General features: G+C 42.4%; 1 protein-coding gene across 2 annotated transcripts in view; it reads left to right on the forward strand.

Annotated features, from left to right (window-relative positions):
• PLAGL1 (PLAG1 like zinc finger 1) overlaps nt 1-12,821 on the forward strand; it is a 44,715-nt gene that overhangs the window by 20,385 nt on the left and 11,509 nt on the right. The window contains exon 1 of one of the 2 annotated variants that reach the window (XM_032185703.1): nt 1,819-1,869. The exons of the other annotated variant lie outside the window; for it this stretch is intronic. The gene's annotated coding sequence lies outside the window, so the exon portion shown is untranslated. Of the gene's footprint in view, nt 1-1,818; nt 1,870-12,821 lie in introns of those variants that run through there. 2 annotated transcript variants of the gene reach the window in all.

Here is a 12,821-nt window from a genome sequence, read left to right on the forward strand (position 1 = left end):
AAGGCAGAGGGAGGTGTTTAGACATGTGGACCATGTGCCAGGTGGTCTCGGCACCAGGAAGCAGTCTCTGCTGGTAGCAGTAGGCATGTAGCCTTAACAATTGGTCCCTAAGCTTAACCACAGTCTGTCACCAATACGTGGTTCAATACAAGGTCAAATTCTAGGACTAGAAATCTTGTTCCAGATCACATTAATGAAGACTACGTGTATAAATAAAAATACAAAACCTAACAAAATATAAGACCAGAACAACCCCCCTTAGATTCCTAGAGAAAAAAATACTGCAGGTGGGGGCAAATTACACATGGAAAATGTCAAGGCTACACAATGCAAGGGCTGCCAGGCCTGAAATTCCAGTAGCTATCTCTTCAAGCCCATGGAAATAATCCAGAAAAGCCAGCATCCCAATGAAGTTTCATCACGACAAATTGGAGATAGTGAATGTTTCTTCATTTCAGATGGAGAAGCTGGGGGCAAAAAGGAGAGGGGAGTTTATAAAATGTCTGGCAGCTATTGAGGCTCGACCAGTCAGGGAAGTAGCGGACTTCCCTTGGAGCTTGTTTTTCTTTTTATCCTTGGATGAACTAGCGTGCAGTACATTATGCTGCCTGAATGTAGGGGTTTGTCACGGTTGGCGCTGGGGCTGTCCCGGGAGTGTAGGAAGGCGATGAGTGTGAATGGAGCATGCGGTGGTCGCTGGGGCTCCAGCCCTGTCTTCAGGAAACCTGTCGCTGCTTCTCTGAGAGCCATGCAGGAAAGGAGGTGGGTCTTTGATCCCTTTGTTGTTGCTGCTCCCTGGGAATTTGCTGAAATCAATGCCCTGTTTTCCTGGAGAAATGAATGGCTATGCCTAACTAGCTTTGTGAAGCTCTGGGGAATTCACTGCCTCTGTTTATTGACAGCTGAAAAGGAGCACATGGTGCTGAATGGGTCCTCTTGTGAAAACAAAACAGAGCAGAGCTAGACTTAGTTGAACGCAGGGGCATTGGGAAAACTGTGCTGAAGGAAGATGGCATGTTTCCTGCCACCTTCTACTAGAATAGTGTGACTTTCTACTAAAAGTGCAATTTAAATTAAGGTAAGGGCTGTTTTGAATTCCTACGCGTAGTATGATTATGAAATGTTTGCATTTATATTCTTGAGTGCAAAAACAGTGTTTGCATTGTGTTGTGTCATGGGAAACACCTTAGTGACTCTTGTGCTGTTTTTAGCCTTTGTGTTATGTTCACTTATTCTTTAATTAACAGTGGTTAACGAATATGAAAAGTAATAGGAAATAACTTGGTATTTGAGTCTTGCAGTGGGGTCCTTAACATCAGTCTTTTATGTAGGCTATTATATACAGAGCTTTATGTCTCTGAGAATCAACTGGATTGCATCAGATGATTTCTTGACCAGTACAAATCACTGTGTTAACACTTATGCACACAGCAGCTGAGTAACCAGTGGCCCTGTCTGGCAGAAAATCTGGGAACCTAAAATCCCTTGAAATATAAGTGCGTATTTCCAAACCTCCGTTTCTGTGTGTCGACTGGAAGGCAAGAGATGGATTTACCTTTATGTTTGCTGATTTTAGGGATATGGGTTTTTCATAAAGACAACAAAGAATAGCAAGAGGAGGATGGTAATGAAGAAGCAGTATTTGCTTCATGCAAGTCCAGAACAGTTTATCAGACCAAAGGAATTTGGTGTGTAATTCATATGTAAATTTTCTACTGAAAACAAGAGAACAGATCACCAGAGTTTCTATATTAGTTTCTGCAGTGACTGAAGAAGAAAGTTTCTGAGCTCATGTAGCTACAACATTCAGGTGTGGACAAGTTCTGACTGCAGGAATAAAGTTAAGAAATGTCATCTCTTCATTTTTGGGTAAGCTCCGGGTGGAGTACTGACTATCACGCAGCCTTGTTCTTGCAGGGCAGCAGGAATTGCTGTTTTTGTGTTGTAAACCTGATTCAAAGCATCTCTGTGTGTGCTGTTATATGAAAACTTTTGGGTAATCCCATAATTTCAGTGGGAGTGCTTGGAAAGTTTCATGTTTTATTGCAGTTGCTTGTGTTGCTCAGTATGGCATTTTTCCCTGAAGTGACTTTAAGCTACTAATCTTACTATTTTTGTCTCATTTTGCTCTTCTCTGCAGCAGATAACTTATCTGTTTTCCTTGGAAGCATCGAGGCTGCATATACAAACATGCTTTCTTTAGAATCGTTTTGCTGATCCTGAAAAGGAAAACATGTAGTTTAACTGTAAGCCATCAGCATTTTTGCATGTGGGTTCTGCTTTTAAACTTCCAAGATTTTCAGAGGAAAAAGCAAAAAAGCAAATTCATTTACGATTTTGAAAAAGATATAAAAAATATTGATGTGAAGCAGTCTGATATTTATATGATATTTATATCTGTGAGCTGCCTAATAACAATTATTGTTATACAAATGTTTCTTTTTTTTTTTTTTTTGGACCGCATATAAGTGTATTCATAGTTGGAAGGCATTGGAAGGCACTAAAATTTAGAGCTAAAACTAATTTAAAGCTTAACATTTAAATTAGAAAGCAGATACATTTGTTGGTTGGTTTAATAACATAATCTAGATATGTTATAAAAATATTGGCCAGTGAGGGTTTTGGTTTCTGGGTAGTTGTAATGGTGTAAATAAAAAAGAAGCACGGTCTTGGAAAGCTTAGTTGATCACAGCTTTTTTCGTGAGTATAAGGGAAAGAAAGTACATTCACATATGACACAGAAGTTAGCATTTGTGTTTGGTTAATTGGGTGATAAGGCAGGGAAGAACCACTTATGCCTAACATAATTGACTGGAAAGCGTTTAGCCAGATGTGTGAAGGAAACTGCATGAGGATGTTTTGGCAAGACAGTTGTATCTTCTAACTTCAGGGATCTTTGTGAAATATTAATATTGCTGTGATCTATTGGCAACGTTGAAGTACAAGGCATATAAAATAATTGATGTCCAACCAATAGAATAAGGTATACTGAATACATCGTGGAGTATGTGACCATATACAGCTCCAAGTACATATGGATGTTAAATGTTCGCGTTATATGAATACATATCTGAGGAATGGTGCATTTCCCCCGAGATAATGCCTTTAACACCTGTTGATCTTATTCTTTGAGTTAGCAAAATACAAAAATGAATTGTTTGCAATTTTGCTTTGCAAGATTGCTTCTTAGATTCCAGTAATAGACACTGTTGTTTATATATATATATATATTTATTTTTAGAAATAGTTTAAAGAAAATAGAAATTAATCAGAAACAATTGTAGATAGAGTGCTCGGATTTTATTTGGTCACAAACTAAGACGACTGTCAACAGGAGGATAAGTAGGGCTTTATGGAGATACGTTGCAATCTGAGTTTAGAGTGCTTCATCTGCAGAAAAAAATCTGTAATCATTTCTAAACTCACAAATTTTTGCAACTTTTAAATGTAATTCTCCAATAATACTCTAATTGTGTGCTCTGTAATTCTGTATTTCAGAGAAATAGATTCAAGGTTGTCCTTATGCCTGAGGAGAAGAATTATTGTAAGGAAAATATATTATACTGCTGCCCTGTCTATTTGATGCTATTTTTAAAAACCTTTTCCTAATCAGTCTATTAAAGAAGCTCAGATGGATATAATTTCTTTACTACAGTATCACTTGAGGTATTAGATAATTATCCTTTGGTTCTTATTGAAAATCTTCAGGGTAGAACAAAATAAGTTTGTGTTAGATCTCAGGAAAAGATAACAAGTAAACGGAAACACAGATACGACAGTTGTATGTGTGGATGTTCTTTTCACAGCAATAGAGTCTTGTGTTTGTTCAGAGGCAGAGCTTCCCAATGTCTATACTTCTTAAAGAAATCACATCATGCCTTAGAAGAGGAAAATAATGGGACCATAAAAGCTAGGTTTGAGGGTCTCCTACTGACTTAATTCCCCAAAAATGGGGATTGAAGCATCCTCTGTGTTCTGGAAATCAGAAAATAAAGGCGCTTCATGCCATAACAGAAATTGTTTGCTGTGTCCTGTTATTCAGGTGATGCAGAGTAAGGGTTAAAGATGTTCTGCTAAGCAGTTAGTGACCCTTCATTTATAGTAACAAATCTTTTAAAAAGGTACCTATATTTCAGTATTCTAAATGTTTTTCAGGATTCATGAGCTCAAAACAGAATTTGTTCTTTTGGATGAATTAGAAACCTCCCAAAGGAGGTTTGGAATGAGAAAATTAACTGGTTCCACAGTTTTATCCACACTGTTTCTCTTAAATGTGGTGCAGGTAGTGAGTATTATTTCAGGTTTGGCCCTCCAAGGTCTCAATGCCACAACTTGTCCTAAGTATCCATGTATTCACTTCTCCACATCAACTTCCTTTATTCCTAATGTGGCTAGTCACACAGCAGTAGAGCTAAGCATATGGCCTTCTGCCTGCAGAACTGGGTCCCATGGTCTTAAGACTGATTTTATTCCCACTAGCTGTGCCTTGCTTCATTTAGTTAAAACTGTCCTTAAAGACTCCAGGTGCTCCAGCTGCAGGATGAGTAGAGCTTCTTTGTCATGCAACTCTTCATAGAATCATTAAGGTTGGAAAAGACCTCCAAGATCAGCTGGTCCAACCATCCCCTACCACCAATGTCACCCACTAAACCATGTCCCTAAGCACCAGGTCTAACCTTTCTTTGACCACCACCAGGAACATTGATGCCCTCATTATGTCCTACAGCAAGCACGTATTTCCTTCTGCAGAGTATGTCTACCTGCTTCATTCTTACTCCCAGGAGAGACAGATTATGTGAGCAAGCCATCTGTCATTCTCCTCCGGGCAACATCTGAACTTGATGGCCAGTAACAACCAAGTTCAATGGAAAGTTTCATGACAGTGTGTTTCCACATAAAGGAGAGAGAGACCCAGTCTAAGGTTCCCTTTTAAGGGAGTGTTGCAAGTGTTGGAAATATTTCAACAGATTAATATGAGGCATTAGTCATTAGAATCTCTACACTTCATTTATCAGAACTGAAACCATGGTGTTGACCAGCTGTGAATAAAGTTGTTGGCCGCATTCATGCTCTTGATACAGTGTGTGTGGTTGTGTGCATGTGTATTTATACATGCATACATACATACAAGAAGACATGCATGCTTTTTTGTTGTTCTTTGTTAGAATAAAAAAAATAATCGTAGAAATTTCTAATGTCTCTGTTAAATTACAACAGTAGCATTAGCATTATCCGCTAAATGATCTCACACTAAAATAAATCAACCAGCCTGCCAAAAATCTCCCCCAAAGAAAAGTGCTCGAGACCAATTAAAGCCACTTCTGCTGTGGGTGGTGAAACCTCTGCTGTGAGGGGCATAGAACAGGGAGTCCAAAATGTGCCCCCAGAGCCACGAGGTGCTTACGAGCAGTTTGGCTGTGACTTCTCTTGATGGTTGCCTATGTTTCTGTGGATGGAGGGATTTTATTTCTGCTGTCTGCAGTACTGAAGCAGTGTGGTTTGGGTGGTGCTGGCAAAGACCTAAAGCAGGGAGGTGGCGCAGCCAGGGGCCGCTGCCTGCACCAGCACCGGCTGCTGCTGGCTGATATGGGGGAGACGGGAGGACTGCAGCAGGGAGCGTTTGCTTGGCATTTTGTGGGAGCACGCTGCACGGGCTGAGGCTGTTTCTTGTAAAAAAAAAAAAATAAATAAATAAAAAAAAATGCCAGTTGTTTCTGTGAATTTGCTGTTAACCACCTTCTCCGTTTCTGGATCCAATTTTATATGACTTTATGCCAAGCCAGTGGAGGGAAGAGAGAAGGAAAAAAAAAATCAAAAATCAAACTGCATTTTTCAATTTGATTGTTTGAAATGCATTCAGCTTTCAGCAATGAGAGAAGTCTCTTTGTTCACGCTGATTAGAAGCTATTACATGTAAAGTACAGGAAGTGACTTCATTTGAACTGTACATTCAATATATGGATTCTGATAGCAACCAAACCAATGTGGTGTACCAGAAATGTGACACATACATTTTAGTCCTGAGACTAACCAGAAAAAAGTGTGTGTGTTTTTGTTTTTTTTTTGAACTTAGCTTTCAATCAACCAGTGCTTTTATGTGAAGTCATTTTAGATGAGTGAAGCTAACAAGAACTTTGATAAGCTTGTTGTTCAGACTGGAGAGTGAAGTTAAACTTGATAAACACTCCGGCGTGCTTCCCCTGCTGTTTATTTTTTCTTTTCTCTAAGTTTACAGGAAAGTCCTGCAAGGCACTGCCCTTTCAGGCATTCAAACAGTGAAGGTACCTTTCAGTTTCTCCTCCCTGTGAAGTTTGTAATATACAGGAGAGCACAGGTATCCTGCTGCTGCGCAGCCGTCATGAGACCCTGCCGAAGCTGCTGTGTGCAGTCCCTTTATGAATATCACAGCCCAGTTGTGCTCCTTGAATCTTCTCTAATTATTTTGCTCCTAAGACTTGCTCGACGGAAGGACCACAGTAGAAAGCCTCGCAGGGGTCAGTGGGAGGAGGGCTTTTTACGGGAGGCTGGGTGAATTCTTCCTGACCATGCTGGTGGTAGTACTGCATCATCACCAGACAAAAACCTTACTGCTCCCAGATGTTCTCAACTGTCATTACGGTTACTCCCTCTTAGGAACTAGGAATGAATCACAGTCACTGTTATCATTTATATGTTTGTATAACACATAGTTTTGGAGTTCTGAAAAGTTTACGTGCTTGCACTCATGTCTGTCAGGAAAATGCCATGCATGCTTTGCACTGGAAGGTTTCCTTACAGCCAGAGAGGAGCTCAGCCCCCCTGGGTCCTTTCTCAAGCCATCCTTTCATCACAACAACCGTGCAGGACAGGGTCATACCTTGGTAAGGCAGGAATGGGAGCCTGGGCTGATCACCACTGTTGGGGTACATGGAGGGTGTGCACTCCATACAAGTTGTCTTCCTTCACAGGCAGGGGCACAGGGGCATGACAAGGGCGATGGGAGGGAAGACATCTCTCCAGACACGTATCGGTGCTGAGGCCTGGGCTCACCTGCAGCGCTGCTGGTCCTGGTGCCAGGGAGCAGGCACAGCTTACCAGTCCGACCTGAGGCCTGGGGTGGCAGTAAGGCACGTTTCTGTTTTATTTCCATCTCCAAATATAGTAACTCGTTTTTTAAGTTTTACATTTTCGTAGAATGAGGTCATGTTACTATAAATGTGCTTAATGTTAAGGACGATTGCTGGGATGTTTGCAAGCCAGCCACCCACCGTTCCTTTCCCTGGGGAGTAGGGGCCCTAAAAAAAGGCAGAGGCCCTCATGCTCACAGTGCTGCTCATCCCTGCAAGAGATCAGGACTGCTCCTCCACTGAATTTCCCAAATAATACAAATTCACATGTGTATGAATGTGCAAGTCTGCAGTCTTTGCTCAGGTGAGCGGTTATGATTGCAAAGTCAGCCCTGACTGTGGTTTCCTGATCATTTTTTTTTTTTTTTCTTTTGTGTAGCTGATCAGTTGCATCTGTCTGCTAACACAAGGTTTTCTTTTATGAGATAGAAGTGATACAAAAAAGAGAAATTGAAGAAAAGTTCACCTATTTTCATGCTGGACTAGAGATCAGTTATTACAGCTAAAGACTGAAAGTCAGTAGAAAATTTAGCAGGACAAAATATTAGAAAGTAAACTTTTTAATAAAATTCTTATATTCTGAGTTCTGGTAATTGTAACTGGAGTTCTACTTTAGTATAACATAAACTGGATGAATTATTTATCAGTTAAGATAAATAATCAGCTCCCTTGTAAATGCACTTTCTACATCAAACTTAGGACATGTAAGGCTTCTTTCATAAAGTTTTAATTTTTTTTACAGAGGAAATGTGTGGCAGTGGTCCACAATAATGGGAAAATAACTTGGGATTAAGTGTTTGCTAATTGAGTACTTTGAATTTTTGCCAAATAAATAATATTCTGGAACAAGATTTTCAAGCTTGTCCAGCAATGGGTGCTTCAAAACAAAACACAGAGCAGGGAAACCTCACATACTTTTATGTAAGAAGAATCAAGAATTGCATACTGCAAATGCAATATATGTTAGAAGATTTCAGTAAGGTATTTATGTGGCGTTCCTCTACATGAAAGCCGCACGAGGGTAATGGAGCAGTGCAGTTTTACTTTGGGGTAAATTACTGTTGTTTGCTATGCAAATCTTATGACTGTAATTAGACTTGGATTTGGAGTGCTGTGTACACTGATCTTTGTTCCCTCCGTGCATGGGAGCTAGTTTTAATGCTGCAAAACAGCACAGCAGATCTGGAGCACTGCTGGGCCAGACAGTCACTTCTCACCGCGCATCGTTGCAAGCAATGGCTGTTGTAAGAGGAATGGTTTGCCTCCATGCTCACAGCACACACGTGTAGCACTGCAGACGCCTTCTGAGCCGCTGAAGGATTCAGGTACCACCATGTCACTTGACAGCAGAGGTTGGAGAAGATGCAGGAAGGCTGCCCTGATAAGGATCTGGTTGTTAGCAAACCATTTTTTAAAAAGTTTTGCTCTATGGCTGATTAGCCAAGGAGCTGGTGGTATGCTCAGGCTCTCCCGGCAGAGATTGCTGTTCCTAGTATAGCTATGTATAGCCCCGTTATCTCTGCAACCGGACTTTGTGTAACCGCGGCCCGTGGCGCCTTGCCCACGCTAATGAGCTCTCCCTTGAGGCCGGGCTTGTGCCTGTGGGGGTGGCACTGCATGGGGACTGTGCCGCCGTTTTGGAAATACGAGGTTGGTAACCGTGCTCGAGCCCAGCTGGCTGCTTCTACCTGCAGGAGCTTGGCCCCGAGCAGGGCAGGCGGCCCTGTAGTCATCCGGGGGGAAAGGGAAGCAGGCTGGGCTGTGGTCTGCAGTGCTGGCAGAAGAGAGCTGTCACCTCCACCTGGAGCAGGGGCAAGCACCACCACGGTGGGAAAGGCGCAGGTGAGCCACGGGCATGGTGTTGGTGTCGCGGTCAGCCCATTGCGGTCAGCTGGTGGGTGGGAGCCTGTCCCGTGGGCACTGTGGCTGCTGGCAATGCCTCCTAGCAGCAAGGCAGAAGCTGGCCCCATGGCATGCAGCAGAATAAAAATCCTACCAGGTATGGGATCTGCAGCTTGTGCTGTTTCATCTGCAGGTAGCTAAAAAGGGCATTATTTGGATCAGTGTAAGAATCTTTACAGGCACAGAGAAAGAACCAACAAGTACCCTGTAGGGGACAACATAGCACTGCTGCTCTGAAGTTACAGTAAATGGCATGATCTGGTTTTTTTTTTTTTTTTTTTTTTTTTTTTTTAAAGCTTGTAGTACCTGTGAATTTGTTTCTATTATTTTTGTTGCCTACTCATTTAAGTAGCAGCAAAGCAGAGGAACAGAGGCAGTTCTATTAGTCCCTTGCAGGCTTGTACATTATCAAGTATTTCTGTAAACATGACAAGGAATCCATCAATCTTGTTTGTGTAAATATAAGTTACGGGAGCAGGGAAACTGTAAAACCACCAAGCAATATACGAATGTTCCCAACAAAAAGCAGAAAAAAATCTTCACTAAGAGTGAAGAATTTCTATCAGACTGCATTTCATACCTAGTGGTAATGCTGCCAGGTGTGTGTTGCTCCTGTAACAGGATGCTTCATGGTTCTGAACACCTTAGAGGGTGTGAAAAAAATATATATAACGTTTTACCTAAGCAGCCAAGTGAAAACAGGGCATAAAATCTGTGTGAGTGTTGCAAAGTGGTGCCACAGTGTAGCTACAATAGCCGATACATTTTTTGCCTTGCAATTTATCATTGAAATACAAGGGATCCTGACTGAGCTGGTCCTTAACTACCTCCAAGGAAGATCATGAATTTGACAGTTTTGCACTGTTAGTTATTGGGGAAGAAATAGCAAAGACCCCCACTCCTCAGGGGAACTTTTTAAGGCAGTAGGTGCTCTCAGCAGTTATACTTGCAGTGGCCCAATCCCATGTTTCTGGCACACCCAGCAATTTTCAGTGTGCAATACATTCAGAGTTGGGCTACCAGCATGCCAGCGTGGGGTGAGAAGTACTGTGCGGTACATGTAATTCCAGGATGGCTGTTAAACTGCTAAATTAGCTGGTAATCTCCACATCCCACATCAAAACACAGGCAGTCCTAAAGCAAGCGTTGGGCAGGTCTGGGTGTTTTGAGGTGCTGCACAGAGACACCGGCCCAGAGTCACCCCCAGCAAGGCGCTTAACAAGTACATGAACCCAAATGTACCAAACTGCCAGGGTGTTGGCTGAAGTGGGTGGGAAAGCTAATTAACTTATAGCAGTGTCCTAACTCTGAGCTGCTTCCAGCTATGGAGTCTGCTGTTTGGTCATGTTCTCCAGGACAGCACCCTGGTGTTCCAGGTTTTGGCTAGGCACCTTTCTGGCAACTACTTCTTTGCACTAGCCTTATTTTCAGTTTCAGGGAGCATCCTCCATGTGTGTGTTTTAAAATTCCATTTGAGAGTGTTAGATTTCTGTTTTGAAACCAAATCCTCCCCCAGTGTGGACGGAGGCTGGTTGGGAGGTCAGCTCTGTGGTTGTGACGGCACCTGCAGGTGGTGGTGAGTGCCTCAGTCAGGAGTGGGGATGTCACCACCCATCAGCAGGGCCTTCACCAAGCTCGTCTTGTGGTTGCTACTGATATCTCTGGGAGTATTTAATCATGAGCTTTCCCAGTCAGGCCACTTCAAACCATACCATCTGCTTGCATGGCAGCAGAGTTTAACTGACAGGATACCAGTGACAGATTTGGAGGCAGGTTCAAGGGAGGCCTGCTGTGTTCTTCTCCCCTGCTTTCTGCTCCTCGTCTACCCACTGCCTGCCCTGGGGCCTCCATGGTGGCACTGCCCCGGGAGGGCTGCAAGGTTTGCTCAGGAGCTGGGCATTCAGGCGATGAATCACAGAGGCATGGCAGGGAGTGATAAGGTCGTGTACTTTATGATTAGATACATCCTCCCTCTAACAGCGGCTCTTTGTCTCCCTTTTGCTTTTGGTAATGTTTTTCGGCTATTTGCATACAACAACTCTCCAAGCAGGAGCCGTGCAACTTGAAACAAAGTCGCTATTATTCTAGGTAAGCCTAGGGAGCTGGTAGAGGACCCCTAATAGCTTGGTTGCCCTCAGAAGACATAGATTGTTGGTAATTTATTTAAAAGCCTATTATGTTAAATCACCATGAAAATATTTTATTTTCCTTGCAGCCTAGCTGTAAAGGACCTTCAGGTACATAAAATGCTGTGTAATTAGAAAAATCTGTCCTGCGGCTATATTTAGGGTGTTTTTTTTTTTGGTGATAACTGATTTTTGATTTTCAGTGATAACTGAAAGTATGGCATTTGGTGATGCCACAGTGATGACTATAGAGTGGCATGTTCTTTATCTGTAACAGTAGCAAAAAGAAAAAAAAAGTCATGGATTTCAGTTATTCGTAGTGCTGGTGTGCCACCTGGGAGCCATGACAAAAGAAAACTATTATATGGTCCCCAATGTATTGAAAAATATTGACTACTGCCATATTGTCTACTACTGTAGACTGACCAACATATAGGTCTACCTCCTCATTTACAGCTAGTGGAGACACCAGAGAACTCAGTAGGAACACTTCAGACTTATTTGGGGAGGTTTTGGACCAGACTCTTGAGGTGTGTCTATTGCCTTCTTGTGTTTTCAAATGGAAACCTTTTGGAGCCACACTGAATATTGCATCTGTGTCACTACCATCCTTTCTCTAAGCCTGTCTTCAATGTCTCTCCAGATGGTGTCTTCTGAGTGCTTATGCTTCCCTGAACCTCTTTGGCTACTAGCTCCCACCTGTAGTGAAGCCTCATCTCTCCCAGCCCAATCTTTGCTACAGCTTCCCATGGCTCCCTTGAACTCTCTTGGCTGTCTTGGCTTCCCCCTTCCATTGCTTACTGCCACTTACTTGATCAGACTTGCTCAACAGAGTTGTCAAAAGTAGAACAAAGCAAGGTGGTCATGGATGACCAACATCATCTTTTCCTTTTAATCATAAAGTGTTGTTGGTTTGGTTTCTACTGTCTATAAAAAGGCTTTGTGCAATGTTTTCCCCATCACCCTGCATAACTCCACTGCCTGGATGACTTCTGCTGAAGAGTATCATTGCTGGGTTGTGTCCCTGCTCAATTCAAGTTTCCCTGGCAACCAGTCTGAGCTACACTGTGCCAAAAATACCGTACTGTGCTGGGAGAAAGTCAGTGGTTGCAGACATGTATTTCTCATTAGTGACTTCTCTGGATGGTTTGTATGTCCTGCAGATGTGATTACTAAGAAAAGATCACTGGGAAATGTGGTGTGCCCTTGTGTTTTCCATAGGCTGCCCATGCTAAGAAGGCTACCTTGTGTGGCTGTTGCCTGAGTTGTGGCTGTAAACACCTATCATATTCATTTCTGTGTTACACCAAAGGTCTCATCTCCAACTAAAAAGGGTCTGTGTAAGCTCACGAAGTCACAGTGATCTTTCTTGGGCTGCTTGGATCTCTGTGAGTTTCTTTGGTTATTACTAGTAACATTGCCTTTCTCATATACACCTTGATTTAAAGGTGTGCATACTGCGAGCTCCAGTTTTCCTGTCATGCTGGTCTCCAAAGGGACTGTTTGCAACACCTCAGAGTGAGCTTTGTATAAGTTTTGGAGTCAGGACCTACCAATGCGCACAGGAGGGAATGCACAAACTGGAGGTCTTATTTCAAACCTTCCTATTTCATTTTTGGTTTGCAGATAATCTTTTCACTACTTAATGTAGAATAGTGGTATAAAGAGGAAAAAAAAAAAGGAAAAA

This window comes from Aythya fuligula, chromosome 3 (genome assembly GCF_009819795.1).
Source record: "Aythya fuligula isolate bAytFul2 chromosome 3, bAytFul2.pri, whole genome shotgun sequence".
NCBI classification, from domain to species: domain Eukaryota; kingdom Metazoa; phylum Chordata; class Aves; order Anseriformes; family Anatidae; genus Aythya; species Aythya fuligula.